This window comes from Nipponia nippon, unplaced genomic scaffold (genome assembly GCF_047370975.1).
Source record: "Nipponia nippon isolate SJK-2023a ecotype South Korea unplaced genomic scaffold, ASM4737097v1 scaffold_1, whole genome shotgun sequence".
In the NCBI taxonomy this organism is placed as follows: Eukaryota; Metazoa; Chordata; class Aves; order Pelecaniformes; family Threskiornithidae; genus Nipponia; species Nipponia nippon.
Genome location: NW_028262290.1, coordinates 60,045,584 through 60,061,487, shown reverse-complemented (window position 1 = coordinate 60,061,487; position 15,904 = coordinate 60,045,584). Strand labels below are relative to the sequence as shown.

The window sequence follows — 15,904 nt, the reverse complement described above, 5'->3', positions numbered from 1 at the left end:
CTTAAGACTGAATGATGCAGATGATAGAGTAGTTTGTACCAGAGGAATTATCATATTGAGACACAAAAATATGTAGATAGCTTTTGAAGGAAAAAATTGCTTCTACCAAAGTGCAGTGTGGATGGAATTGCTGTCAGCAATGTATCTAAAATATCAGAGCCTCCTGGGTCTGAGATCTCAAGCCTGAATTCAAACTTGACCACTTAATGCAGCAATATCTTGAATCGGAAATACCTGACTCTTTTTATTGACTGGAAAGTTTAGGACAATAATGGTCTTTCCTGAGACACCTTCTGGCAATTAATAAAGTAGGCTCCTAATTTAGACAATCATAAAGAATGTTAAAACTTACCGTGTTACTCATAGTTTAAAATACAAATTCATGTAAAGCTCGTATGTAGTACGTTTGCCGTTTGCCTAATACTTATTCAAAGCCCTTTCCCACTGCAGCTGGGAATGCTGTTTCTAACCACCAAAGATGAGTGCAGAACACTGGGGATGTAGAACAATTGGCATTGTTAAAGGTAACAGGGAGAGCTTTCATCCAAAACATACTGTGTATCCCACAGATGTTGATGTAGCTCGCAGTGCTGGTAGTGATAAATGATGTACAAAATGAGTGAATACTGAGACACAGCCACACACAGAAAAGGGAATCTAAGAGGAATTCCTTGACAGCAAGAGACAATTGATTTTATGAAGAGAGCAGGTATGGCATTTATTTTTCTCTTGCACATCTGTCTTCCTACTCTCTGAACTTTGGGACTTGTTTTTGACTCCCTCAGGCTACTCTGTTTCAAGACAGAAATCTAATTTCCTCATGTCTAGGATGGGGTTATATAGGTATAGATGGTGATCAAGAGCACGTAAAGGCGTTCTTGTAGAGGTGTCCTGCACTTTTGGGAAGGTGCTGTGCACATTCAAAGGTAGGTTTGATAATCAGAAGGGATCTGTTGTTCACTATGCCTTAGTATTACTCCATCATAATAGCTACCATATTCCTAGTTTTCCTCCTTTCACTGTTATCTGTTCATGTATTTTCCCCAGTTTCAAATTATTTGAGTTGTCCTCAGGACCATCTCTGTTGTTTGAAAGGGTGTGTGGGCTTTCCAAACTAACTTGTCTCATATATTGAACTGTATAAAGAACATTTGCCACTAATTGAAAACATGCATATACTTCACAGATGAATGCCTCTGTCATTACGTTTCAATTATGAATCTTAGCTCCCTCTGTTCTTCAGTACCTGGTTTTGAAACCACCTTCAAACCCTGACTGAGAAGCTCAGTAGTTTGTCTAAGGTTTGGAAGATGAAGAACAGTTTGAATTTTGTCTCTGAATTATGTCAGATTTTAACTATAGGAAAACATAAATATTATAGTCTACTATGACTACACTATGTCAAACATTTAATTAGAATAGGCATAATTGGCTCAGAAACACCAGAGTGTGAAAGCAGGGATCAAAAAGTTTGCAATATCTTGTACCAGGCTCTGATCTAGCCCCAGTAAAAATAGGAGAATTTCTAACGGAAATCATAGATGTCTATCAACCGTGTTCTTAGGTTCTGAACTAAACAGTGCTGAGTATAAAAGTGTCACTCACTGACATAGATCCAGGAGTCACTAGGGACATTTTAAACTCACTTCAATACAGATTATAGTTGATCCACTTTATCAGAAGTGGTAGCCTTCAGCAACAATGAGAATATACAGATTCCAAAACCTTCAAAAATTGCCTGTTTTAACATTCTTACTCTTGGTGTTAAAGTGTTTTTCTTCAAAAAAGTGTTTCTATTTATACAATTGCTGACAACTATCTGGGAATTTCCTAATGCAAACTTTTATTTTTTTGGAAAACAATTTTGTGGAAAGCAATGCGAATAGATGGAGAAATGTAAGTATTCACAAATTTCTGTGTCTTAAACAGGAAGAAAAAAGGAAGACTTTTATATTATTAAAGTATTATGCTTTAATATTTTCAAACTTTAGTTACTTGTTCAAGTTTTAGTTATTTGATTGAAATGATCTTCCATTTGAGAATTTATTTCATTTTAGGAAAAAAAAAGATACAAATTTTAAAATTAATTATTAATTGACCAGATAAAAAATGTTAGAGATTACCAACTCATGAATTCTTTTCATGTTTAATTTTTATTTTCATAGAATCCAGGATTCTCCTGGGCCAGGTAAACAATACATATATATTTTTAAATGCTTTACAGCTAAGAATAGAAAAGTGAATAAATTAATCAAGATTTTTCCTATTTATTTTCATAGACAGTCTTTATTTCTCAATTCAATTTTATAATATAAACACAGAAAATGTTACAAGTCATGTTATGCCTCCCATGATCATTATCACTATGTTTGGTTTAAAAGAAGATTAGGTAGGTACAAACTGGTCAGAAAGTAATTTGGCTAGTCACTGGAAGAACAATACTAATCATCAGAAGATAGTATATTCTTTTACCTCTATTCATTCTCTCAGAATTAGTTCTAGAGCTTAGAATTATTCTATGGCCAAGATAGTCCTGTTTTGAGCAACAAAATCAATTAACCCAATTTATCATTGATCTGCTTGATCAATGAAAGGTGTGATATAACAGCAGACTATGGTACACAATGATTCATGTATTTTCTTTCAGTTTTGAGAAACTGGAAATAGGAGTATGATTCTTCTGTTCATTTTGTACCAATAATTATAGGCCTCTGTGCAAAATGTCACACTAGTTTTATCATAATTGACACTTTTTGCTCTTCTAATGCTTGTTGAGAGGAAGAAGAGGCTTAAGTATTTGCCCATTCACTCCTTTCCCCTAAGCAGTAGTAAGGGTGACTAACCAAGGAAAGGCTTCAACATGGTAGACAGCCTGGTCCAATTACCTCTCCTATCCTGGCCTGCTGCAAGAAGGGGCATGTTTTGAAATGTAAGACAGGAGTAAAAAATCCTCTTAGTTCTTTTCCCCAGGAAAGGATCATGAAGGCAACTGGGAAGAACAATAAGTATGCGTATCTGCTCTTTCTCTTCCCTACTGTGGAATCACATTTTAATCTTTGTATCATACAGAGCTTAGAGGTTTGTAAAATTTTATAAGTCTGGGATGCGTTTAGATCTTTCTTTCTACAATGGTGGTACAAAGTCCTTCTCACCACAGCAATTGTTTATGATAACCTAAAGAGAATTAAGCAACAAAAAGGGGTGAAAGCTTTATGGTCACTGTGAATCATGAAGTATTTCTATGCAGACAGCTATGGGGTGGGGAGGGCTATTTGCATGCTTTCCTATGGACTATGTTATGAAATTGCAACTCTCACAGAATAAGCAACAAAAAATTGTGTTTCACAGTCTAATTGTTGGTTTTCCATAGCATGAATCTAGTGTTATTCCTCTCTTGGAAGCAAATTGAGTTGCGTTTTCCTTTGCAAAAGTTGTTTTCTTCACACTACCTGTCTAGCTGTGCTTAGCCTTCAGTTGGATTATTCAATTTACTTGCTTATGAGATATGTACTAGCCACAACTATTCTTTCTTCGCTTCCCTTCAGGGATGTAAAGAAAGACCCACACTCCCATATATCCATTTGTTAAAGTACAGCATGGCTCAGTTGCATCTCTGTAAAGCTTATCTGTCTAGAAGCTTTAGTATATTACTGTACACAAAAATTGTACAACTGATCCTACAAGGACATTTATGAACAACACATTCAGCAACAGTGCACACAGTGGATATGATATAATCCTACTCTTCCTACAGAAGCAAAATATAGCCATCAGCAGAGTCCAGTCTGATGCCTGTGTATACAAATCTAAACCCTTTGTCTGTTTTCCTAGCAATAGATTGATGTGAGACACCAAAAGAAATAGAAGTCATTGCCTTTCCAGTCTGTCAGGCCAACGATCTACAAATAAAGAAGCATTCATGCTAAGAATTAGAATAGGTTGGAGATCTGTTTCTTTTGTCTTCAGTTTACTTGAAAAATGGAGCCCATTATGGAAATCTGTGTATAGATTGGATTTCTTGTTTTGGTTTGTTTTGGTTTTTTTCTGCTAATAAATCCTTTCTTTTCAAAATGTTCGTAAATGCTAACACAGAGTTAATATACCAGTGCAGTTGTAAAGGAGATATGGAAGCATGTCATGTATACAATATTTTAAATATTAAATGTATTTTATCAATTTTATAAGTGAATTTGAATGATTTACTACAATTATTTGAATGATTTATCCAGATTTACCAGACTGCTGGCTGGAACCCTTCTTAGATTCTGGGTTTTAAAGGTGCTCTTGGTTTGTGTGATCTCTGATACATTGGATGGACAAATTGTCGCATCATGATTTAATTTGTCACATGCCACTTACTTATCAAAACCAGGGAACAGAAAAGTCTTGAGGATACTTATATATAACTATTTCAGTACTGAAAAGAGGTTCTTTATATTCCCAGTGTCCTCTCTTTTTAAGTCTCAAATATGCAATTAATAACCAAAAGTGGTGACAGATGGAGTCCAAACATTTGTGATGTTATTATTAAAGCTGTTGAAAATACAACTACAATTTCCTGTGAATAGACAAAAGTGAACTGATTTGTTCTTTCTGTGTTTAAGGCTTTGAAAATTTTACTACCCCTTTTAAAAACTTAACACAAAGGGACCATAGAATATCTGGTTGAAGGCAAGGAGTATTACAGAAGAAGGAAAAAGTGTAGGAAAAAAGTTGGAGCACGTAGGATTGATTGTCAATACAGTTTTATGTGTGTGAAACAATGATCTTTATGGCAAAAAGAGCATCAAGCTGCAGTAAAATAATGTTGACGACATGGCTTGGCTGTTGTAGGACATTTATTATCTGGTTCCCAAGACTGTTGTGGTAGACTCACTGGGATCTTAAAACTAATTACTCCTATTTCAGATAAAATTGAGAGAAAAAAATGGGCAGGAAATACTGAAATATGTTAGAAGACCACGGATGCAATAAACAGTTATGAGGCTGATGTTCATCTTTAAATTGTACAGTGCATTTTAAGTGAACTGTATTTAATAGATTTTATCATGCTTTGAATGTTTCAGAATGTTTCTGGGTGATTTCTTATACTAAAGATAACCAATATTATTTCATGTATGTGTGTGTACATAAACATATATATCATAGAATCATAGAATCATAGAATCATTAAGATTGGAAAAGACCCTTAATATATATAACAATAAAATATGCTTTGTGAACTTCAGCTGCTGACCATAAGTAGAAGTTAATAAACTGGACTGACAACTGTAACTGGAAGATATGGTTAGATCAAAGGTAGAAATACAGTCTTTAAGTTAGTATACAACTTCTAAAATTATGGAATAATTCCACAGTATAGAAAAAAATTTTCACATACTTTTTGGGGATAGATTTTATAGCAAAATAATGCATCAGTTTATTAACCCTTCAATATTTAATATTTGATTTTTATAACTGTATGAAAAAAGGAGTTTTGACATCACTGCTGTAATGTAAACAAAGCCAAAGCCAACATAATTCTAATTCAAATTTTATTTGGGTTCCCTATATTCACTATTTATTCTTCTTTAATTGCTGTTATGTTCATTCTTGAAGAAAATTCTAAACTTTGGTGAATTTAGAAATCAGACTTTCACACCTGTCCCTAACCAGTTCATTGAACTGACTGAAGAAAGGATATGAACTCAAAATTTGAAACTTCTGTCTCCATATTAGATTCATATGCTTGGGTATAGCAGATAATATGATGTCTATAAGAATCTCCCTGTTGGCAGGCATTATTTACAGAAAAATAACTTCAGATTCGCTGATATGAAGAGAGCACTGCAACACCAAGCCACAGGCTCTAATGGTGAATGTTTTCAACAAGACTCTATAACGTTTCTTACAGACATTGATATCTGTAGGTTTAGTATCCAAAAAAGAAGAAAAATATCTATCACACCAATGCCATAAATGTAATGGACTAAGTGCTCTTGATTTCCCTCAAGGAATCTCAAGTATGATTTCTGTTGCAGATCACCAAACTTCAGTCTTGATCTTCAGCTTAAAAGAAGGTATATAATATGTCAGGAACATAATCTTATTATGATAGAGCATTATGTCCTCTGGCACATGTGAATATGCCTAAAATCAAAAGTACAGACAACTTGGAAGGTGAGGTCACTTGTGATGAACCACTACTAACATTGGTAGCTACTTTCATTTCTCACTCCTGCAGAAATACCATAACTATCATTGCCTCAGAATAAGAACTCCCTCAAAAAAATCAAATTTCATTTCCAGTTAACTAAGAACGATATTGAGAAAAAAAGTAAAATAGTTGGAAAGTCTGATTGCCAGCATTTCACCACTACTTATCAAGATTTATTTGCCATGATGCCACCAAATTGATGTGCAAGCAAGGACTGGGTTGGAGTTTCAAACATTTGCTTTTGAAAAAGCACCTCTGTGTATCTGAGACAATCTAAAAGACTATGCCAGTCTTTTTAGGTGATAATTTTGTGGAAGCCTGTATTGTAACCAGGATATGAAAGCAGGACGTGTAATTATTATTTGTCTGTTTTTCAGTATATACCTTGAACATTGGATAAATTACCTAAGCCAGCAAGATCAGTGATAGCTACATAGGCCTCATAAGCAGAAACAGGTAGCTGTTTCCTAGGAATCTCAGTGCTGTCAAAACAAATCTGCTACCAAGCCATATAGTTTAAAGTTAATTTTGATGTATCTGTGTGACCCATATCACAGTATGTCATACAAATAACCATGAGCTGCTGTGGTTATTTCTACTAATACTATAGTGATGCTAATTCATACCTTGTTTGACTCAGGCTTTTTATAAAGGTAGAAAAAGAAATAGAGGAAACAGAGCAACTATGATCAGCACTTGAATAAGTGAAGAGAAATATTTCCTTCATTGAAAACTTTGCCCAGATTTTGAATAAAGGCATAGTTTATTACAGAAATCAGAACAAAATAACTGTGCTGTGTCATTTTACTTATTTGTTATGCATTTGTTCTTTCTTCTTTGCTTAGAATACAAAATCCTGAAATGCCAGTATATAAAATGGGTATCGATGTGTATACCTATGTCATGTAAGTGAAAGAAACAAAACAGTTTCCATAGCTAATATTCCTAAGCTTCCCATAGCATAATTTCAGCTACATAGAAGGGAGATTTTGTTTACTAAGTTTGCTTTGACATTTGAGTTCAGTTATTACCATGGCAGAAGACAAGCCTATTAGGTCATTTGCATCATCTAAGTGGAATTCTGAGAAATGTCATCATTCAGTAGGCCATTGAGAACAGAAAACTGATTGTATCCCATCAAACCAGGCTTTATAATCAAGTAAATAATACTTGGAATGTATCATTAGTCTGTGCAGATAAAAAGTCTGATTGGCTGATATTCAGATAAGGAATATGGACTTTAAATTTGAAAAGGATACTTAAGAGGGAAAAAAAAAGAAAACACAAAGAAGGCGGAGGAGAAAAACACCTCTCAAGTGAATCTACATTTACAGCCAAATTTATTCACATTAGACTGATTTGAGATCACCTTTAAATATTCTGTGATACAGCCAATACAAAAATTATTTCAGTAATAATTTTATCTATAGGCATTATAGTTGGTTTAATCTGATGGATACAGTGCACTGGGTACCTTTGACATATATTTGAAAATGAAAAAAAAAAACAAAACACAAAGACAAAAAAACCAAAACAAAGGATAACAAAAAAACCCCCAAACCTCTCAAGCCCCCCAGATTTTGCACAAACTCTGAGCAGTTTTCTCCTTATCTAATTCAATTAGTTTCATAACTCTGACAGCTATGAATATTTCACATACTAAATATCTCACCAAGTCGATAACATACCTCAGCAGATGTCCACTATTGTTTCTATAGTGGATTACATATTTTCTGATGTAGAAATCTTCAAGACATCCATATTTCAAGAGGAACAGTAGGGCTTACTATCCAAACCAGCTTTAAACAAACTTGTACAGAAATATTTAACCTTGGCTGCCTGAAGCACTTGACATTCAATCAGCCCCAAATGGCTCAAGTTAGTCCAAACTGTAAAATGCGCTTTCATTTAAAATGTATACCAGCACTGGAGATGTGTTGAATCTGTTGTGTATTAAGTTAGCCTTTGTCAGCGGAACATTGCCAGGATTTAAATGTGTGTTAACAAATTACCTTCATTCAGAACACCATCTTGACCTGAATCTCCTGAGTTATAAAATTCAGCATGATCAAAAAAAGAAAGAAGAGTGACAGTCCAGGTTAGACTCTTTTGGAATTGTAATGTCCTCAGTTTCAGTACAACTGGCAAGAGTTTTAAGAAACTAGAGGATGTATTTTATTAAATGGAATATGAAGTAATCCTGAGAATAATACTGTATTTAACCTCTATACTATAAAGAACATATATTCACACATCTCTCTATATCCTGCCTTAGGCCAATGTCAAAGAAGTGAGGGAGTGCAATCCTGTAAGGTACTGAGTACTCTGGCTGTGATCCAGCAAAGCACTCAACTGTGAGTTTAACTTTAAGTACATGGATCATGCCACTAACTTCAACGGGATTACGCTTAAAGATAAACTAACTTTAAATGCTTTGCTGGATCACAGCCACAGTGCTCAGCACTGGGTGAATGCAATTCCAACCTGAGAGGAGCGTTTTCCTCTCTATGTTTCCAGAGAGAGCTCACAGAATACATACAAAATTACTTTCAGGAAAGAGAATTAATGTGACAGCCAGACTGAACAAGTTCAGAAGGGTGGGATGATTTATAAATCTTTGGATCCTTGCATTTAGACAAACAAACAAACAGACAATGCTTTTTGACTTTCCCAGGTTCAGATATTCATTTATTCATTTAACATAATGACTGAGTCTGGACAGGGATATAGATAAAGCAGAAGAAACCAAATTAAAGTGTAGAGACACAGGCAAACAGTGTTCCCTATTTTCCTTTGCTAAATTTCTCTCTTGATTTTAGCTGTGGCCTCTGTTACTTCTGTAATTGAAAAGAACAAGAAGCCTCTAAGTTTAAGAGTGTATGAATACCCTCACAGAATACATGTCAATTGAAATCAGAAAATACAGTATATATAATTAGGCATAAATGACAGTCTTATAGGCCTGCTGGTGTTCCAGCTGAAAACAACAGGAAAGTGACCTTAGGAAACAAAGAATATTTCAAAAAGCAAAAGCAAGGCTGTGCTTCTCAGCATTATATATTAAGATTACTAACTTTTTCACTTAGTATGCAAGTTTTGAACTTTCCTTGGCTCGCACCAGTGTGGAGAGGACCTGGTTAGAGCACTGGAGCCTGCTGGAGGAAGACAGAGGAACCATCCTTGTCTTTCAAAAAGTGAAAGAAATGAGAAGAGAAAGAACAAATCATGTGTACACTTCCACCACTCACCTATTCTTGATGGGCAGCAAGAAAGGTTTTGCACCAATTTTTCTTCTCTTGTTAATTATTTTTAGGCTAGGTTGCCAACTCATTGGGCAAACCTTCAAGCTTGTCTTCAAACAGTAGCTGTCACAACAACTACACAGAGATGGTGAAAATGTGCAACACTGTCTTACCAGGGTGATGATATGACTCGAATAAACATGTAATAGATGCTACATCCTGGACATCCTGACTGCCAAAATGAAAATCAAGCCCCATTAAGCTTCCTGTAAAAAGAAAAAGAGAAAATGTCCCCTAAAATAGCATACAAAAACCTAGGACTGCCTCAGCAAAACTTGGCCACATGTGGCTTTCTTGAAGGCTTGAATCTTATTTAAAAATAATATGCAATACACACAATAGGGCTCCATATTTCAAGGGAAATAATTAAAGACAGCATTGCACTTTCTAGATAACAGCTCTCATTGAAGCAATGGACAGCTCTGGCAAAAGTCTGCCACAGTGCACCCTGCAGTACAATCAAATCAAACTGATAAAGAATTCTATCAGAGGTTAGTGAACATGAGACACTATTGAAATACAAAGTGCCCAAGCAGCTCAGCATGTGTACTTTTTTTTTTCCCCTAGGTTTATCTTATTGCCGCAATTCAACTTCTCACCTTTTCATCATATCCATCAATCTCTTCCTTGTTGAGAAACAATTGTATCCTAGGAATCTCTTTAACTCATTTATACTCTTTCCTTTATTCTCATTTCCTTGAACCTTGTTCTATGGCTTTATTATCTTTTATATGAGCCATGCTCCAATTTTCTATTTACTCCTAGATCCTTAATGCTATAAAATGTTCTTCAGGTTCGAAATCTGTCACCAACATGTATCAGTACCTTTCCTAAACTAGGAAGTTCGATTTTGATTCACCTCTTGAAATTTGAAGAATGTTTTGCAGTCATGCAGGTACATTTTATGTTTTCATCAAATATTCATAACAATATTTTAAAGTAGGAATGTGTTTTCTCAACTGTATTCCCATAGATCTACCTTTCTAACTGTATAATCAAGACAGTTTAAACCATAAACAGTGAACTGCCTGATATCTGGTTCCCACTGTACACAGATTTTTATCCTTCAACTTCTGAAGCAAAAAGAAAAGAGGCTACTAGTTACATGCAATATAGGAACTCATTACCTAGTCTTTTGAAACACATTTGCACAACAAACTGTGCTCTAAATATACTAGCAATTTTTAAATAAAACTTAATTTTGTTTGACTGAAAATTCCACTTGTCTTCAACATGTGGAAAGATTTTAATATGTAGTTCATTGATCCCTAACTCAGATCAAGAGATACTTACACTTTTCAAAGTCCAGTATCTCTTCCATAACATGTGTAAAATTACTGCAGTGATTGTAACAGCTCATTTCCTGGGAGGCCAGTTTCCATCAGGAAATCCATCATCAGAACTCGCATTGTTTAGCAACTTCATCAAAGAGACTGAGAAGTAAACGTATTCAGAAAGACAATTTTCTTCTGGGGTTAGACTTAGGTCTGGATTAAGGCATTTTGGTGAAGTTCTCTACAGATTTTTGACTATTGCAATGCCCTGCAGAGGCTCACAGCAGCTGGTATAGTTTAGGGCGATCTCAAGGTTGGTCCTTTATCCAAGCTCTTGGTTTGTTTTCACAGTGATATTAACTCAAGTTTTCAACACTTAAGCAAACTCCTTTGTGAAGTCACTGCACAGAGTGTTAGCAATAGCAGCACACACAAACTAAGCTCTTGATTTCAAACCCAGAACATCTCATGGGCCAGCTAGCTCAAACTGAAGGTGCTCATTGACTTTAGGGAGAAGTCTCCAGCTGTGAATATGCATGAAGTTAAGATCAAAATGAAAGTTAGTTAAAGCCTGAGTTCACACTTCAGTAGAAAAAAAGGCACTCAGATTTTTTTTTTTTCCTGTTTATCTTTTAGAGTCACAAGTCAAATGAACAGAACAAATTTCACTCAGAGAAGAGAAGTATGTTTAGGCAGAGAAAAGTAGAAGATTTCTCCTATTTTATTGGTATATAAATATGTTTGCTACCAGCTTCTGTCTGTGTCAGTCTTGTTGGGTTAGGGATCTGTTACTGCGGTATAGTTCCTTTAATCCCAGAGGCACAACTAAAATAAGACTCACTTCTCAAGAAAACTAGCAAATGCCATTCATTTTGAGAGGCAGTGGAGATATCTGTTCTGTTGTTCAGAATTAGTGATTAAACATAAGCACAATTCAGACTTCTGTCTGTTGGTAGATAAGTATTTTAAATATTGGGAAATGGGAACTTACATAGTAAATAAGACGTGTTAGGTAACATTGGTCATTTAACCAAAATTATCCCATATTAAAAACTGAAAGTGACAGAAAATACAGCCATTGGCTATTACATAAAAAAGATTTAATCCCTTCTCTGGATGCAGCTCAATGAGACAACAGATACAACCTAACTGCTCTCTGCTGTTTCAAGGGGTTGAGGAATCTCCCTTTTCTTCCTCCCCTAATCTTACCTCTGTTGTCTCCAGCTCCTCCTTTCCCACTTCATACCTGCTCTTGTCTCTGTGCAGCAATCCCACCTCTCTTGTGTCTGCTCTGACACATCTGCTCTTGAAAGTAAAAGCACATCAGAGTCTGTGAAAGCAAGGGGTCAGTAAACCCATTCAACTTGTTTAACAACACAAAATTACTTGCTTCTCTTGTATTTTTTTTTTCTGCCAGATTTAGTTTATTGAATTGATTTACTGCACAGACATTGCTTGAGATGACTCAAGGTTGGAAGTGTTGTACAGGGAGAAATATGGAAGCAGCAGTGGTAGGAGAGTAGGGTACTGCTATCTCCCTTTTGAAGGTAGTAAGATATTAAGTGATCTCAGTTTCCTGTATAGCTGCACCACTAGGATATGATAATCTGGAAAGGATAACAGGGAAATTCGATGTGGCAGTGCCACATACAGACCTAATTTAAGGTCTAACTTTATACATCTACCTTAAGTGCCTGAAAATGGAGCTTTGCCTCTAAATATGTTAACAGATTTCTCAGAGGATGATTGAACACTCAGCAAAGAACCTAAGAGCTTTCCAACTTCTAAATCAGATGCCCAAAGTTAAATGGGGTTAATACATGAATATTCATTCTAGCACAGCCCCTGAGGGCCTGGTGCAGAAACAGAGATCTTGAAGTTTCTCACAGGGCCCATGTTTTGTAGTCTATGAAGAAGCTGAAGGGATTATTTTTGACCTTGCATAATAGACAATTGCAGAGATAGGAGTCTCTTACAGAGAATACTATGCCAGCAACCAATATGCTTTTGCTGAGAGATGAACTCTTTTGCTGCAAACAAAATGTAATGCAGCCAGATGGCTATCTATGCTCTGTGATAGTACAGGATTTTAACGGAGCTTTGCTGATAGAAAACTGGAATAATGTAGTGCAAATCAGTACTGTACCGAAAATGAAGGTCAATTTACACTAACACACTTTCTCATATTATTCTCTACCCTCTCCTAATGGAATAGAAAAATTATTAGCTTTTCTGACCACTTCTTTGCACTGAGAAACCAAGTTCAACATGCTGCCCGTGTTGATACATAGATCTTTTCCTTGCTAGGTTAAAACTAATTCTAAATCTATTACTTTATATGCATCTGTTTTCCTCCCTGGTAGATGTATCACATTGCTCTAGACTACAACAATCTGGCCTGCCTCTTCATTTTTGTTTTCACATAATCCCTCTGCCTTTCATTAACATGCACATGTGCTAAGCTCATGACACTTTCCTTGATTTCAACTCACCCACCCCAAACCTCCTAACTTTTTTTTTTTCTCTGCTTTAGTTGTGAAGTACCTCAAAAGCACTTCTTTCCCCTGTAGCCAAAAGAGGTCATCTCCATTCCCTTCAACTTTGTTGGTGCAGTCGCGGGGTAGAGCTACTTGAGTTGCTTCTCAGCAAGGCCCTTTGAATTTTGTTTTGTGCACATTTGGGTTTCCTTTGTTAGAGGTTTCCCACTGTGCCTTATGTGTCAGAGCACAGTCTTTACACTCTTACCCGTTCCTTGCACTTGCTGTCTAAGGCTCAGTAGCACTGCTGTCATAAATGTTACATCTTGCAATTTTAACTACAAAGACAAGTCATTCTGGTATATATTTTGATTCTGCATAATCTGAGAGTACAGTTCCATTAGCTCCAATTTGGAAATAGACTGGCATTCAGACTGCCTCTTAAGAAGTAAATAGCTGTGTTTCTTTGTAAGTAAAAGCTCAGATATTTATGGTTTGAGGGTACACTGGAGTTGATTTCTAGCTTGATCTAAAGCTTAGTGAATAAATGAAAAGACTTCCACTGGCAGCAGCTAGCTTTGTATCAGATCCCTTGTTCAGTATCTGTCCTCCACTAATGACAGATGCCTTGTCCCGTGACTCAGCAAAGAAAAAGAAAGAGCATCTTACTTAACAGCTGATATAGGATGCACCTCTGCTAATTCAGAGTTAAAAAATAGCACTTCAGCAGAAGATGTAAATGTATTTATAAAAGCAAAAGTAAAATTACAGACCTTTACAATTAATTTATCACTGTTTGCAGTTTCCAGTCCATGGCAAAAGAAATAACAATAAATATTTAACAAAAGAAAGTGAATCTGCATTTAGAGCATTTTAATAAATGTTTAAAAGAAAATCAGCATAGATCACTTGGCTGGCTAACACTTTTTTTATCTTCCATCTGTCTGTCTTTGATGGATGTTGTTCATGTAAACTGTAAACTGTTACTGTTACTGTAAACTCTTGAGTTTACAGTAACAAGCAGGTTTTTAATTTTTCTATCTTCCTTCTCTCTAGTGCCAGGCTTTGATGGATGATGTGACAAAAAGATTCATCAGTAAATTCTACAATTGAATACAAAATAAATTATAATATAAGAAGCAGATTTGCATTCTTCTTTGACAGTGTTGCAATTGTATCTGTTGCTCTCTCATTTTTCGCTTTTACTTATTTAAGCTTGATAATAATACTAACTCAGCATAGGTATATCTTGCATTTTTTAAAGTATGTGAGTGTACAGTAGTGTCCTAATATACTTTGTGTCATTATTTGAGCTGCAGTGTTCAGATATTGTATTGAAGCAGCAGCTGCTGAATGATAGGCAACAATCTCAAAATCAAGAACTAGACTTCAAACCAACTGTGTTCCACTCTCTAAACAGCATTTCTCAAACATTGTGATACCAATTTACCAGGTACCATGTTGTTGCTAAAAACTAACCATTCATAACATATGGATCATGTACATCCAATTGTTTTTCTTTGACTCTCCCGAAGGGCAACATTCACCTTAACAATTGCCTTTCCCAAGTTTAGGGATGTCTGGGTTCCTAAGAGGTCTGCTGGAGTTAAATGATTGCTTGGAATCCTTCTGGGCTCCTCTGTCCTTCATGTAGAGAAAAGCCAAGGTTCCCTCATTGCCAAAATGAACAGCAAAAGCAGTGATAGGGGAGTGAGTAAAATTTTGATTTTTTTCTTCCATTGTAAAGGTATTTTCTCTTGCATACAATTTCTACTTTAGAAAGGAATTTCATAGTTAGTTACTCTTGCATGAGACCTCTGTTAGGCACAAACACACACACACACACACACACACACACAAAGAAGACAGTGATGTTTTCCTGAAGGAAGAAATAACTATCCAGGAACTTAAAAATCAATACTTGTGGAAGTCAGGCAGGACTAAAATAAATTTATACAACTAAAAAAAGTAACTAGCTAAAAATCAATAGTGAGAAGAAAGCCGGAAGAATTTAAAATGTTCCTTCTTACATATATCATATTCACAGTAATGATATCTCAGCATTGCCGTTATTCACTCTTGCTGAAAAGCTACTTTAAGGTCAATCTCAGTAGTGTCTCCAAATAAAGGCTTATTTTTACGGTGTGGAGGGCATCTTCTGCAGTCCCTTTTACAGCTGTCTTCAAAGGTAAGACTGTGTTGTGGTTTAACCTAGCAGGCAGCTAAACACCACAAAGCCATTCGCTCACTCCCACACAGTGGGATGGGGGAGGGAATAAAAAAAAAAAAGCTAAAATCCTGGTTTGAGAAAAAAACAATTTAATAGGACAGAAAAATAATAATAATGATAAAAGAATATACAAAACAATTGATGCACAATGCAATCGGTCACCACCCACTAACCAACAGCCGGTCAGTTCCCAAGCAGTGGTCCCCCAGCCAACTTTTCCCCTAGTTTATATATTGAGCATGATGTCGTATGATATGGAATATCCCTTTGGTCAGCTTGGGTCAGCTGTGCCAGCTGTGTCCCCTCCCAACTTCTTGTGCACTCCCAGCCTACTCACTGGTGGGGTCATGTGAGAAGCAGGAAAAGGCCCTCTGTGTAACCACTGCTCAGTAATAACAAAAACATCAGTGTGTTATCAATATTAT

At 35.9% G+C, this 15,904-nt stretch overlaps 1 protein-coding gene across 3 annotated transcripts in view; it reads left to right on the top strand.

Moving 5' to 3' along the window:
* The first annotated feature begins 626 nt into the window (after positions 1-626).
* The window catches only part of CDH19 (cadherin 19), a 121,763-nt gene continuing 106,485 nt past the window's right edge, over positions 627-15,904 (top strand). For 2 of the 3 annotated variants that reach the window (XM_087757480.1, XM_087757471.1), the window contains exon 1: positions 627-709. The gene's annotated coding sequence lies outside the window, so the exon portion shown is untranslated. Of the gene's footprint in view, positions 710-2,169; positions 2,189-15,904 lie in introns of those variants that run through there. The other variant, XM_087757489.1, reaches the window with a different exon arrangement.